This window comes from Eschrichtius robustus, chromosome 9 (genome assembly GCF_028021215.1).
Source record: "Eschrichtius robustus isolate mEscRob2 chromosome 9, mEscRob2.pri, whole genome shotgun sequence".
Lineage (NCBI taxonomy): Eukaryota > Metazoa > Chordata > Mammalia > Artiodactyla > Eschrichtiidae > Eschrichtius > Eschrichtius robustus.
This window is the reverse complement of record NC_090832.1, coordinates 106,774,048-106,789,572: the sequence shown is the minus strand read 5'-3', so window position 1 is coordinate 106,789,572 and position 15,525 is coordinate 106,774,048.

Genomic DNA, 15,525 nt, shown 5'->3' with positions numbered 1-15,525 from the left:
TATTGTAGGCATTGGTCTGGGAAGAAAATGAGTTTTCTCTGGCTACACAGGGTGCTTCATTATCCGGGGTGGGCCTCATCTTGCCATGCTCTAGAGCTAAAGGGAATCTCAACGTGAGTCCTTGCCTCGAGGTGAGGCCCTGAGTAGCCAGACAGAAAGGGAGGCATTAAGCTCTTTCCATGAGCTCTTAGTCGCCGTTCTGCTTTATTTTAAAGGAAGTACACTTTTCAGCACTCCTAGGCCCCTCGGGTGAGCATCATTTTCGTTCCAAGATCCCTGAGATCCTCCACACTCCTGTAGGCCTGCTGAGCAACAACGTGGCCCATATGTCCCTCGGAGTTCCTCGGTGTCTGCTGAGTCATGGGCAACACACTGCAGTCTTTCTTAGGATATCTTGATTGAACAGCACTCGCACAGGTTGACGAGCACCGTTTTGGCAAGTTCCACCTTGCTGTGGAAATCGCACACATTCCCTAGTCTGAGCTGCATTGAGGAAAACACTAGGCTTCGCCTTCCTTCCAGGACCTCCTACCTGAAGTCACCCTGCCTCCAGGAGAAAATCGGCTTGCGTTCGTATTGCAACTAAAGCAGAGTTTTTCCTCTAGCACTGCAGGCTTTGGAAGAGGCACCGGCCCCGAGGCCTACCTAGGGCGTTCCTTGGTTGAGGCCGTTCACTAGATGCAGAACCCCGCGCCTCGAGAAGTTGATTCAGGGAAGGAACTAGTGGGTACGCTGTGTCTCTTTTGTCTTGTGAGAAACCAGAGTTTTGTATGCTGCCTGTGCACATGGAAATGGGGTCGTGATGGTACTAGCCTTGCTTTTCTATTTGGAAACCTCCATTCTTGCTGCCGTGAAGCTCCCTGAAATTCTCTGCTGTTGACAGGCCTCGACCCACTGTAGCCATGGGTCTGGGAAGAAAATGAGTTTTCTCTGGCTACACACGGAGCTTCAGTGGCCGGGGTGGAACTCATCATGCCATGCTCTACAGCTCAAGGAAATCTCAACGTGAGTCCTTGCCTCGAGGTAAGGCCCTGAGTAGCCCTGCAGAAAGGGAGGCATGGAGCGCTTTCCATGAGCTCTTAGTCGCTGTTCTGCTTTACTTTAAAGGAAGTACCCTTTTCAGGACCCCTGGGCCCCTCGGGTGAGCATCATTTGATTCCAGGATCTCTGAGTACCTCCACACCCCTGCAGGCCTGCTGAGCAACAACGAGGCCCATTGGTCCCTCGGAGGTCCTCTGTGTCTGCTGAGTCATGGGCAACACCCTGCACTCTTTCTTGGGATATCTTGATTCACAGCACTCGCACAGGTTCAAGAGCCACGTTCTGGCAAGTTCCAACAGGACGTGGAAGTCGCACTCATTCCCTAGTCTGAGCTGCACAGAGAAAAACACTAGGCATCTCCTTCCATCCAGGACCTCCTACCTGAAGTCACCCTGCCTCCAGGAGAAAGACGGCTTGCGCTCCTATTGCAACTAAAGCACAGTTTTTCCTGTAGCACTGCAGGCTTTTGAAGCGGCATGGGCCCAGAGGCTTGGCTAGGGCGTTCCTTGGTGAGGCCGTTCACTAGACGCAGAACACCCTGCCTCGAGAAGTGGATTGAGGGAAGCAACCAGTGTGTAGTCTGTGTCTCTTTTGACTTGTTAGAAACCACAGAGATGTATGCTGCCTCTGCCCATGGAAATGGGGGCATGATGGTACTAGCCTTGCTTTCCATTTGGAAAGCTCCATTCTTGCTGTCGTGAAGCTCCCTGAAATTCTCTGCTGTTGGCCGCCCCGTGACCACTGTAGGCAGGGGTGTGGGAAGAAAATGAGTTTTCTCCGGCTACGCACGGAGCTTCACTGGCCGGGGTGGGGCTCACCTTGCCATGCTCTAGAGCCAAAGGGAATCTCCACGTGAGTCCTTGCCTCGAGGTAAGGCCCTGCCTGAGTAGCCCTGCAGAAAGGGAGGCATGCAGCTCTTTCCATGAGCTCTTAGTGGAGGTTCTGCTTTATATGAAAGGAAGGACCCTTTTCAGGACTCCTAGGTCTCTCGGGTGAGCATCCTTTTGCTTCCAAGATCACTGACTCCCTCCACAACCCTGTGGGCCTGCTGAGCAGCATTGAGTCCCATACGTCCCTCGGAGGCCCTCTGTGTCTGCCGAGTCTCGGGCAACACACTATACGTTACTTCAGGAGAGCTCCATTTCCAGAACCCTCGAACAGCATCAGAACCACATTTCTAGGCAGTCCAACATGCCCTGGAAGTCTTCGACATTGCCCTCGTCTGAGCTACTCTGAGGAAGCACTCTGCTTAGAATTGATCGAGGACCTCGTTCCTGAAGTCACCCTATTCAAGGAGAAATACAGCATCCGAACATGCTGTGTCGCTCACAGGGCAAGCAACGTGAGAACTTGCCTCGAGGTAAGGCCCTGAAATGCTATGCACAAGCAGAGGCGTGTAGCAGTTTCCATGAGGCCGTAGTCGCTGCTCTGCAGCATTTGAACGCCAGTAGGCTTTTTAGGACACCTAGGTGCCTCGTCTGGTAAACTTATTCCCTGCAAGAACACCGAGTACCCTCAGTCTCACCTGGCCATTCTAAGCACTATCCAGGCCAGGAGCTTTCCGACTCACAGTGTGTATGCCGAGTGAAGGGCTACACAGTGCACTCTTATTGGGACATCTGGATTTAGCCAGCAATCGCACAGATTGACGAGCACTGTCCTAGCAAATTCCAACATGCCGTGGAAGTCGCACTCATTCCCTAGTCTGAGCTGCACAGAGAAAAACACTAGGCTTCTCCTTCCATTAAGGACCTCCTACCTGAAGTCACCCTGCCTCCAGGAGAAAGACAGCTGCGTTCCTATTGCAACTGAAGCACAGTTTCTCCTGTAGCACTGCAGGCTTTTGAATAGGCAAGGGTTCATTGGCCTATCTAGGGCTTTCCTTGGTGAGGCCGCTCACTAGATGCAGAACACCCTTCCTCTAGAAGTTGATTCAGGGAAGCAACCAGTGTGTACTCTGTCTCTTTTGACTTGTTTAAACCACAGAGATGTATGCTGCCTGTGCCCATGGAAATGGTGGTATGATGGTACTAGCCTTGTTTTCTATTTGGAAACCTCCAGCCGTGAAACTCCCTGAAATTCTCTTCTGTTGACAGGCCCCTGGCCGCTGTAGGTATAGGTCTGGGAAGAAAATGAGTTTTCTCTGGCTACACAGGGAGGATGAGTGCAGGGGTCCGTGAACAGAACAGTTTACCCTCCCTCCCCAGAGACACCTAGCAACGTCTGGAGGGTGGGCTAGTGGCTGTTGGCCAGGGACGCTGCTAAACACACTACAATGCCCAGTACAAAGCCCACCGCAGGGAGCGATTCAGCCCAGAATATCAGCAGTGCTGAGGATGAGAAACCTATGCATGTGGCAATGCTGGCCTCCAGGAGGTCAGGAGACAGCCCAGCCCTCTTCCTGCCCACAAGGGGGCGATGGTCCTCGCCTGTAGCTTGCTCCAATTTCAGGACCTTTTGCTGTCCGCTGTTGGTGAGTGACCCGGTGCCCTGGCTTTAGGAGTCGGGGCCTGAGGGCCTTGTTAGCTCCCCGAATTCTGTGCACGCAGAGTGCGCTTCACCCCCGCGCTCCCCGCTGTTGTAGAGCAGGGTCTGCAAAGCCAGGAGGAGCGATTGCTGGATTTGGCGCTAGCAGGCTTGGTGTTGGCGTCACTGGTAATGTACAGGGTGATATTTGGGGTAGAAAGAGACACATCAGGCAGATTAGTAGCGAAGTGGCGGCTGCTGTGGGGAGCGCCCCTGAGTCGCGAGGCTCCGGGACCCGCTGGTCAGCAGCAGAGGTGTGACGAAGACGCAGCCTCACACCGTGCCCCGCGGCCTGGGCCTTTCGGAGTTGCTCTCTTCAGAGGGCTCTCCCAGGCGCAGACCACCCCATCCCCAATCTCCAGCACTCTGGCCACTCCACACTGGACATCTAGGGGTAGTGCGGGGTGTGGTGTCCATGCCAGACTGAAGTCCAGGTCAGAGGGCCTCAGCCTGAGGCTGAAAGGAGATGGATGGGTCAGTAGGTTAGTGGCGGTAATATCTCTTGGGAGGGAATCACAGGGAATTTTTACTTCTCAGTTATCTTCTGCATTTTAAAAACTTCTGCCATGAGCATGCATTTCTGTAACCAAAACCTTATTAGAGTGGAAGCTTAGCGAGGCAGCTTTGAAAAAGGATCCTGCCTGACTCTTGACCCACCTGTGTGCCTAAATGCGCATGCAGCTGGGGGCTTGGTCAGCAGTGGTGACCTCCTGAAGCTATTTACAACCTGTAAACGGTTTGTGCTCCTCCATGGGGTACCTCAGTTCTCTGACTCTCAGGTTCTTCTTCTGTGGAGAAAAAGGGTAGATATGATCTACAAATGTCCACAGTTGCCCGTGGAGAAGGTACCTCTGGGCATGAACATGTGCTGGAGTGGCATGATGCTGGGGTCTGCCCCTCGCAGCTCAATCTCAAAGACTCCAAGCAGAGCTATCTACTTTATATTTTTCTTCCCTTCTGAAGACATTGGCTGGCACTTGGCCTTTGTCCAGTGTGTACGCCTTCTTCAACCTGTTGACTGCAGATTCCTCTCATTGCTTTGGGCTTGGTCCAAGTCTGTGCTTGAGTGGAGGATGGGGCTTTGAGAGGGTCCACACGCCCCTCCTTCCCAGCCACGCACCTTCTTTTCCTTGCCAATCTCTCCCTTCTCCTACTGTGCCAACGAAGCAGCTGCTTCAACCTCTTCTGTAACCTGGGCTCTCCCATCTGTCTTCAGTTTTTCCCGTGCTCATAGCTGGTTAGAAACCTGCCAGGGGGTGTTTTTCAGACGAACTTGAGTAACTTGCCCTCGTAGATTAGTTAAGAGCCTGTAGGTCTCGAAGGGATTTGTGGAAAAGACCCAGCAGAGTCTGCGAGAACCCGAGGCGGCTGTGGCTGGAGCCAGGTGAGCCACAGGTTAGGGGCGTCCTCTGCCTCAGGCCCTCATCTGTGAAATGGGGGAACAGTGAGGACTGCCCTCCCGAGGTCGTCATGAGGCTTAATGTGTGAACGCACCGACCACTCAGAGCAGCCCTCACCGCAGGGAGCAGTGTGTGTGTGTGTGTGTGTGTGTGTGTGTGTGTGTGTGTCATTGTAGCCTCCGGGCTTCGCTTTTCTCCACCAGCTCCTTCTTCACGGGGAAGCAAGGAGAGGCATGGGAGGGAGGGAGGGAGAAGACTAGAAAAAGGAGGCAGAGGGAGGTCCCTGGGGAAGGGTTTCTGCCACTCATGCATGGGTGGCCTGGGGTCCAAACTTGGGGTTTTACACCAGGGCGTGTGAGCAAGGGGCTGCGGCCAGGGGCAGAGCATTTGCAGACCGCGCGTAGGTCTGGACAGCGCAGGAAGACGCCAAGGCTCTGCCTCCTCCCAGCTGTCAAGGCCCGAGGCAACAGGTCACCCCTTCTGAGTCCCTGAGAAATTGGGAGGTGCTAGTCCAAGGGCACAAAGTTTCAGGTATGCCAGATGAACAAGTTCTGGAGTTCTGCTGTATAATATGGTGCCTGTAGTTAACAATACTGTATTGTGTGCTTAAAATTTACTGAGGATGGCTCCTATCTTAAGTGTTCTTACCATACACACAAAGAATGATGATAATAGGAATAATAATAAATAAAGGAATGAATAGGTCGGGAGGACACCTTTGGAGTGACACATATGTTTACGGAGTAGATTGTGGTGATGGTTTCATGGGTGTAATCTGTCTCCATACTCACAAAGTTGCATGTATTAATCATGTACAGCTTTCTGTATGTCATTGATACCTTCATAAAGTGGTTTAAAAAAATAAAATGGGGGGGAATATAGTCACTCCAAGTACTGAGCACGTTGCCTGTCACAGTAAATAAGCAAATAAATGTAATTATGGTTTAAGCTTAGCTCAGGACTGAGAGTGGGTACTTGGCAGGTGGTGTCTGTGGCCAGCTGCTCCGCCCTGGCTCAGCACTGCTTCTGTGAAGCACAAGGGCTCCCCAAACACAGAGACCAGCTCCAGGTGCAGCTCCTGACAGAGAAGGTGGGTTGGTCGCAGACACCTTGTTTTGGTTACTTGCTATTCCTTCCCCCACACACCCTTTCATTGTCCTGGTCCTTAACCTTTAACTCCTGTAAGAAGCTGGGTTTGCAGATTTCTGAAGACATTTTGCAGTGTGCAGACCTGTTTCACCTTTGTTCCCCATCCTTGGGTCTGGAGATAAAGGCGGGAATACAGTACTCTATGAAAGGAACAATCATAAACCTCAGGTGCCTCAGACTTCAAAGAAATGGCAAACTAGGCATCTCATTTTATACATGGTCCTCTTTAAGTACACTTGTATGTACATAAAATGAAATTGTACTGAAGTAAATCTTATTGCTGAACGTTTGCTTTCCGGAAGATACTTTGGTGTAATAGTTCCTAAGAAAATTTGTTTTTTTAAAGGACCAAAAGTGGGGTGAATGTTTCATGGGTAAAGACCATTTTCGTAACGAGTGAAGGTGAAATGAGCAGACTGTGCGACTCAGATTCCAGCTGCGTCCCCATCACTACCCTCGGGAGTGTGCCGGAAGGACCCCAGAGAGCTGGCCCACTGGGGTGAGCTTATAGCCTTGGGGCCCCAAACTGCAAGGATGGTCAGCATTCCTGGTGCTCTGGGTTCAGCAAGACCTGACTGAAGTGGGTGGGAGGTCAGTGGGAACACAGTTTTGCCAAGAGCTATCTCGTTGGCCTGTGTTAGAGGGGGAACAGAAGGTCAGAGCAGGCCTGGGTGAACCCAAGGTGCTGGCTGAATGTAATTTTTTTTTCTTTTTTTTAATAAAGGGACTCTCTTTTCTGGTTGTTGGCTGAGTATGTAATGTCCGCTCTGGGTCATCTAAGGGCCGAGACCAAGTACTCTGTTCCTGCTGTGACCCATGCTTCTGCTACCAAGTGCTGCACAAGGCAGGTACCTCAGAGTCCTAGCTGAACAGCTCATAGAGAGACAGGTCTCACCCTTGCTTCTCCACCTGCATCTCACAGAGGTGGAAAGTAGGAACTGCAACCCGGCAAGCCACGGACCAAGGCAATCCTAAAACTGCAAAGTCACCTGTGTTGATTCCAGCCAGCTTTTAGTAAGTAAATCCGTGACTCTTGTAAGAAGAGATTTCAGAAGATGTGTACCTTCTACAGAATTCACATTTAGTGAGGGGCGTGTGAAAAGGTGTACACAATTTTAATCTTTTTATTTTACTAATAGTGTATCTTAATGATTGAAAAATAGAAATTCCTGTAAATATAAAGAAAACCAGAAAGTACTCATACTTTACACACCTAGTGTTCATGATCTAACGAGCCTGCTTCGCATTCCCCTCTCTCTTCTATCTGAGCCTGCACGATGGACGGGACTCACCTGGTACAAGTGACGCGGGGTCGAGCTGGACTGTTGGTTTTCTGCTCCGCCTCTGCTTCCTCTCCGCATCCTGGACTTTAAAGAAGATGAATGAAATGTCTGCTCTGGTTGCTGGCTGTTTCATCTCCAACTTAACTTCAGTCTGTGGTTGTGGAGGGCCTCAGAAGTCAGGAAGGTCCCCCGCCGCCAACATGGGGAGGGTGGGGCCGGACCCAGGTTCCAGCCCAGCCCTGACACGCAGTGCGCTCAGTGGGACATGTTGGCACGCATGCAAGGCTGTAGCGCTGCCAGCCCCTATATGCTGCTTTCTTGAGGGCTGGCGGTGCCCTTCAGGACTGGCTGCATCCTTCGTCCCATTTGAGTGGGCAGTAGTAGATAATAAAATCTCAGAATATCCCTTGACCCCTGACCATCCAGGCAGGCATCTGTGGTCCTCCAGCTCAGGCCTGCCTGCGCCCTGTCAAGCCCCTGTGGCCAATCACTGAGCTGACCTTGCTGCTGGGCAATTGAACAGCTACCTGGGCAGCGTAGACGGCCCCTTGGGATGTTTCAGTTCCCTACATCCATGTGATTGAGAAAAGGGCCTCCTCCCTCATAGCCTCTCAGCCTTCCGAGAGGACGTAACCCTCCAGACATTGAGTGTGGCCCTGGCCACAAGCAACATACAGCGGACCGTGGCCCTGCAATCCTCTGGCCTTCGGGTTGTTGCAAACCTTTGACATTCATACTCATTAAAAATCAAAGGTATGGGAGCAAGTGTCTTCCCAGCTGGTGTTTTCACTCTGAGGCCACGTGGTCTCCAGGAGCCACGTGCATCCCGGCCCAGTCCCTGCGGCCTCTGGAAAGCCAGCCAACTGTGGATTCCACGGTATAGAATCATCCTTGAGACACTGCTCCGCTGAGTAACAGTTTTCTTACCACCTACCGTTTGGTTTCTGTTCTCTGTAAAGGAGAGAGCAGAGACTGGAAAATGAGCAAATGTGTTCTGTGGAGATGGGTGATTAATATAGTCAGAGGGCAGGTGTGACTCCTGGGCTCCCACCTCCCAGGGACACGAATGAAGTCTGTGTGCCTTTTGAGGTACACTGGCAATCAGGGCCAGCCTCTGATGTGAGGCCCCGATGCCCAAAGCAAGAGTCTTGAGTTTACCACCAACAGCAAAGTTGCTATTTTAGCTAGTGGAAGAGCTTCCTGCCATCAAGGGAGGACAGCAAGAGCCCTGGATGGGTGACCACAGTCACTGACCTTAACTGAACCTCTTCTTTTCTGTTAAAATGGACATTGAGTGGGTGTCGCCTGCAGTTTCTGGAAGCCCTGGATGCAGTGAGAGAGACTGTTCCTGTGAATGGGGCCACCCAAAGGCATTTAGCAGGACAAAGGATTGGAGAGAGACCAGATCACACTGCAAGAGAGTGAGCCACCAGAACTGCCAGGTCCAAATCCACTCTTAAACCTGTCTCTTGCAGTTATTAATTTATTTCTATCGTTTAAAAATAATGTTTTATTTTACTTTAGTAAGTGTGTCCAGTCCATTGGAATCAAAAAAATCATAGCTGATACATCAGAACGAATAATCCCTGAGACTCCCTTGGGTGCCCTACTGGATGGGGCATGGCTGGGAGAGATGAAGACACTGAGTAGGGTCCGAATTTAGGGGAACTGCCCGACTGCTGTGTCTCTGTTCCTTCCCTGTCCCAGGAGAGCGAAATCCCGGAACAATGAAAGGAGAAGCAAAATGGGGAAGAGGTCTTTTGGTGGCTTAACTGTTCTGTTTGTATTTTCCTTTGTTATGTTCCCTTTTGTTAATGTGTGTTTTTACTGGGAAGTTACCCATTTCCTCTAGATTTCTAGTGTGATGCAATAGGTTTCTCATTCTAGTTTTCATCTGAATTGTCACTTATTAACTGACATCCATATTTCATTTGGGTTTCCTTCATTCTAAGTTTTTCTCTTCCAGGATGCCATCCAGTGTATCACGTGACATTTAGTCATCATGTCTGTTTAGGCTCTTCTGGGCTTTCACAGTTTCTCAGACTGTCCTTGTTTCTATGACTTTGACATTGGTGAGGAGTACTGGTCAGATAGTTTGTTGACTGTCCCGCATTGGAATTTACTTGGTGTTTTTCTCAGGATTAGGCTTGAGTTATGCGTTTTGAGTAAGCAGATCACAGAGGTAAAGTGCTTTCTCATCACTTTATATCAAGGGAACAGGCTCTCAAGGCAACTTATCACTGTTACTATTAACTTTGGTCACCTGGCTGAGGTAGTTTGTCAGATTTCCCCACAATGAAGTTAAGTTTTTCCCATTTCCGTGCTGTGTGTCTTCTTCAGGAGGAAGCTACTTTGGGAACCAGCGCTTATGGAGACAGGAGTTATCTCCACCTCCACAATCCATGGATGGCTGAGTGTCCACATCAATTATTTGGACTTCCACATAGGAGATTTCTATTCAACCTTATTGATTAAAACAAACAAACAAACAGACAAAACCCTATGCAGTTACTTATTTTTACCAGCATGGACACCTGTGGACAGTTTTTTTTGTTTGTTTTCTTTGTTTTTTTAACTTTTTGTTATAATCCAGCAGTCCAGATTTTGTTGCTAAGTTCATTCCTACTTTGGCTATTGAGAGCTCTTTCCATTGGCTCCTGTTTTCCTTTGACATCATTCCACTCTGTGGATTTTTTTTCTTGATACTTCCTTATTTTCTGATATAAGATTCAAGATTGTCCTGGCTCATATATTTACTGTGTCAGTCCTAGTGTCAGCCATTATTTCAAAGAGCTCTGGTTCCTTTTACTAGAGAATGTTATGAAAAAGTTACATATAGGAGCTAAAAGTGCTCAGCTGATAATGCAAGGAAATATATGCATGTATTCCCACCTTTGTGTATTGTTGGGTCTCAGGGAGGGGTGCTCCACCATGGCATATCAATTATTTTGAATTACAGTTCCTTAATAAATGGCTGATGCAAGAGGGACACTCTGACTATCTATCTCCTTGAAAGCAGGAAATAAGTCTCTCATGTGAAAGGTGCAGAAGCCTATATGAACAACCCTTGGTACTTCTTTAATTTACTGCTCCAAGCCCAAACTCTGTTTAGATTCTTCACTAATTGAGTATCCCAAACCTAAGTTTCTTTGGCCTGTAAATTCCCCATAACTTTATTCTATGATGAAATTAAGCCTCACTTTCTGTTACAGTTGGGGAGGGATCTGTAAAGCACCTTGGTTTTTAAAGCAAAGGTTTGTTACTGGAACAAAGTGTCCCCCCAAAATAGTCTGATGCTCAAGATGTCTGTGTTCCCTTCATGTGATAGTTCAGGGCAGGTGGGGGTCGGGGCCCAGGCTCTGTCCTCCTTGTTTCTCTTCCCTGCTTTCAGGTGGAGGGCTCCAACCAGCAGGGGATGGGGTGACCACATGGCACCGTGCCCTCCATCCTAGGACACAGGCTGGTCAAGGCCCTCACCACCTCCACCACTTCCATTTGGAGCTGCAATGGGTGGGAAGGCTGGCAGGTGCAGGCTGGCTGTGAACAGGAGAAAGGGACGTGGGTTCTGGTGGACAGCTGGGCGGCTCTGCTGTGGCAGGGTCACCCGGAAGCTGGCGCACAGCCTCTGGTCCTGTGAAACATGATTACACAGCAGCATGCAGTCCCTGATGCTTTGTGGTTCTGGAAATCCTATAGGAGGTGGTTCAGAGCAGATTAAGGTAATGTTCTCAGTGGAGGTGGTGAAGACAAAGGTCTGCCCTTGAGACTGAAGGTGCTAATGTGGGTGTATATACAGGACAAAACCATCTCGTGTGAATGTAGATCAGGCTCGTTTAAGATCAGTGCAGTCATGGGGCTTCCCTGATGGTGTAGTGGTTGATAATCTGCCTGCTGATGCAGGGGACACGGGTTCGAGACCTGGTCCGGGAAAATCCCACATGCCGCAGAGCAGCTATGCCCGTGTGCCACAACTACTGAGCCCCCATGCCTAGAGCCCGTGCTCCGCAACAAGAGAAGCCACTGCAATGAGAAGCCCGCGCACCGCAGTGAAGAGAAGCCCCCCTCGCCGCAACTAGAGGAATCCCGTGTGCAGCAATGAAGACTTAACGCAGCCAAAAATAAATAAATAAAGATTTTAAAAATCTTTAAAAAAGGAAAAAAAAAATATCAGTGCAGTCGTGTTATGCCTAAAATCTCATATCTTGTGCCTTTCCTCGGGCACACCTTCCTCAGTTCCTGAGGCTACTGTAACTCACATACAGGGGAATGGAGAGTGGGCTATCTAGTGTGAGACCTTCTTTACCCTGTGTGTGAGTCTGCTTGGGGCTGCCATAACAAACACCACAGACCGGGGAGCTTGAACAACAGACCTACCTCCTAGTCCTGGATGCCGTCTGAGATCAAGGTGTCTGCAGGCTGGTTTTTCCTTGAGGCTTCTCTTCTTGGTGTGTAGACAGCCATCTTCTCACATGATCTTCTGTGTCCTAATCTCTTCTGGTAGGACATCAGTCTTATTGGAATAGGATCCACCCTAGTGACCTCATTTTACCTTGATCACCTCTTTAAAAACCCCATCTCCAAATACAGCCACATCCTGGGGTCCTGGGGGTTAGGGATTCAGCATGTGAATTTTGGGGGGCACAACTGAGCCCACAGCATCCTGCTTAGGAACTAACGTGCCTGGGTCCTTCCTTCCCTCACGTCCCATGTGTATCATGCGATAGCTAAGGGAGAGGCCACTCGTGCATTGTTTGTGTCCCAGTTGGGGAACACTTCTCTGCTCTCTTTGATCAGGCAGCGGCAGTGCCAGCCCCATCCTGAGGTGAGCAGTTCTGGGGTTTCCTGCCGTGTCTCCTGGCCTGCTGAGGTGCTCAGTATCAGGGAACCAAGAGCCACCAGCCTAGTAGGGATGCCGGGGACTCTCAGGGCCTTGGCAGATGTTTCTCCCAGCAGATACTCTAGCGAAAGTGGGGAAACATTTGGGGATTACATGTGGGAGAGAGTCACAGTCTCGTTTATGCTTCAGAAAGACCACGTTGGGGTGGGATGTGAGACGCACCGTGGGGGCAGGGAGATTTGTCAGGGCCTGATGGAGGAACCAGGCACTAGATCGGGCTTGGGCCAGGGCTGTGGGTGTAGAGGGGAATTAGTGTGAATTTGCAGGAGGGGGTCGCAGGGTATGAGATCAGCTGGTGCACAATTCTCTGGCTGGTTGATGGTGAGGTAACAGGGTGGTGAACAGTATCAATCCTTAGGTGCCAGTAGGTCTGGGGGCTCTTGATCATCAAGTACAGTAGTTAATGTCTTCCATCTGGTAGAAGTCTGTAAAACAACTCAGGAAGCGTGCATCAGATGCTGTTATCCAGGTACTTCAGAGAGGAGCTACAGCAGAGGATATGGGGGGGTGGGTCTGTCCTGGGAAGGCCCCGTAGGGTCCTGCTCGGTTACACCCGGTGTCTGGGCTCAGCAACCAGGGAAGGTGGGGCTGCTCCTGGGTGTGGGGAGCTGCAGGATCCCTGTTCCCTGAGGGCCCTGTTAGCCCCCAAGGTGAGATGGGGGTGCAGTGACTGGACAGAGGCGTCTGGCCTGGGAGAGGGGTCCGGGGTGGAAATGTCACGGGACTCATCGCAGGGGGGGAGAGGAAAGACCAGGCTGGGGAAGGTGGGTTACAGCAGACTCCACGGATGTGTCTGTGGGCCTGACAGAAGCAACTCAGAGCCAGAAGAAGTGGCCGTCAGGAGCTCAGCTTCATTCTCCTGTTCCTTTGTAAAACTGCTGTGTCAGTTTGAAACACCACCAGGAGACTTCTGGGCCCATTGCTGCCATGGTTTCATCAAAGGGGCCCGGGTGGAAAACAGAACCACTGCAGGCCCCACCCATGTCCCCACTGGGGGTGAATCCGATCAGGGCTCCAGGGCTCACAGACTTGAGGGAACCTCTGTCCTCCGGACTGGTCTTCCTCCTTCCTCTCACCTGCTGGTCAGGAGCCCAGGCACCCCCATCCTGGCTCCATCCCCCAGGGCCTGGATTCTGGGACAGCTTAGAGGTAATGCAAGACCCTCACGCTCCTTTATGTGCCTGGGGGCAAGAATGTCTAAAAAGGTGCAACTGGCTGATTACAGAGGGCTGAGTGTTTGCAGCAGGTATGGTTGGAAAGATGGGGTGTGAGTTTCCTACGTCTTCATAGCCTTCCCAGTGTAAAGATCTGTGCATGTCCTATGGCCAGTGAACTCCCCACACCATCCTCCCAGGAAGCTCAGCCAAGTATTATGAGGGCAGAGGCTCTCCCCTTGCTTATCTGTAACTTCCCACTCCCACAATGAGGAGCTTGGTGCCCACTATCTGCCATTTACCTATGCATTGCTCCTTTCCAGATTACACGTGCAGAGGTTTCAGAATTGTTAGCTGCTACACCCTGGAAAGAACTCCATAAAATAAAGTCCACTGTTTGTGTACATTTTGCATTTAGTTTAGAGATTGCGTTCATTTCCACAGTTAACTTAGGTCAGCACCTTTTATCCCATCCCCTACAGTGAGATTTTTCCATGCATTTCTAATACAGTTAGATTCAGTCACCTTGAGTATTCCATCCTGTAATACCCCTACACTGTAAACAACTAAATTTGAATAGAGTTTGATTGACCCCTTGGGCTATACACATCTGTGGGCTTAGACAAATGCATAGTGACAGGTATCCATCCTAGAGTGTCACATGGAATACTTCAAATCCCCCACCCCATGATCTGCTTATCATCTATGTAGCTTTGCCTTTCCCAGAATGTCACCAATGGGGTCATACTGTGTGCAGCCTCCTCAGCCTGGATTCTTTCACTTAACAATATATACTGGGGGTTTATCCATGTCTTTCCATGGGTTGATGGTGCATTCCTTTCTGCTGCTGAGTAGTATTCCATTGCATGTGTATGGGAGGAAAAACAATTTTCATTCTGTCCTTCTAGGTTCTTGGTTGAGCCCCACCCCTGCCGTCTAATAAAAGCCAGATTAACAGTAGAAAAACAGAAGTTTAACAGCATGTATACCTCCCGTATACAGGGGAGCTACCCAGAAAAATTGAGTCAGTCCCTGAAATGGCCAAAGCCATCACCTTAAATACCAAATACCATCTTCAGATAAAAACAAAAGACCTTGGGGAAGGGGGGAAGCCAATAGTGGCAGGTTATCATGCAAAGCACAGTAAACAAAGGTATTGTATGCAGATTTAAGTCGGGACTTCTCCGTTGATAAGAGTGACTTGAGATTTAATCATCCTTCTATTTCTGGTGCAAAGAGGGACACTCCGTTACAAATGCAGATTTCCTTATAAATGTCCTTCATAAAAGGTCAGTCTCTACTCAGTGTTTTCTATCTTTCTTTTTTTGAATGAGACTGAAATAATCCTTATGCCAGAGAGACATATATTGGCGTGGTGTATTCTGCTCGCCTTGACATGGATGTACTCCACTTTGCTTATGCAGTCATCTAGTGAAGGATATCCTGATTTCTTCAGGTTTTTAGCCATGATGAATAGTGCTGCTGTGCATAATTGCATCCTTGTCTGCTTTTAGACATAGATTTTCAAAGCAGTTGCCTATATACTGGACGCATAATTGTTGGACCCCGAGGGGAGGCTTGATTTGTTGTGGAAAAAAGCTGCGGAACTGTCTTGCCTCGTGGCTGTGCCTGCACCCCAGCCATGAGGAGGGGTTGCTCCTCACCCTCCAGCAGTCGGTGTTGCCATAGTTTTGTTGGAGTTTAGCCATCCTAGTAGGTGTGCTGTGATGGCTCACGATTTTAATTTGGAAATCCCTAATAGTATATGATTTTTTGTATAATTTTTGTATGATTTTTATTAGCTGTATATCTTTTTTGGCCAGGTGTGTGTTCAAATCCTTACCCATTTTTAAAATGGGGTTGTTCTAGAGGTCTTTGTCCATTTTGAGTCCAAGTCCTTTACTGGATATGTGGTTTACAAGTATTTTTCTCCCAGTTTGTGGCTTGTCTTTTTTATCTTGGAGAGGCAGCAGTGAGTGGTGGCATGAAGCGAGATCTTCATTCCCTGCGCAGGAATTGAACCTGGGTAGCCTGGATGAAAACCAGGAATCCTAGCCACCACCCCCGCTAGCTCT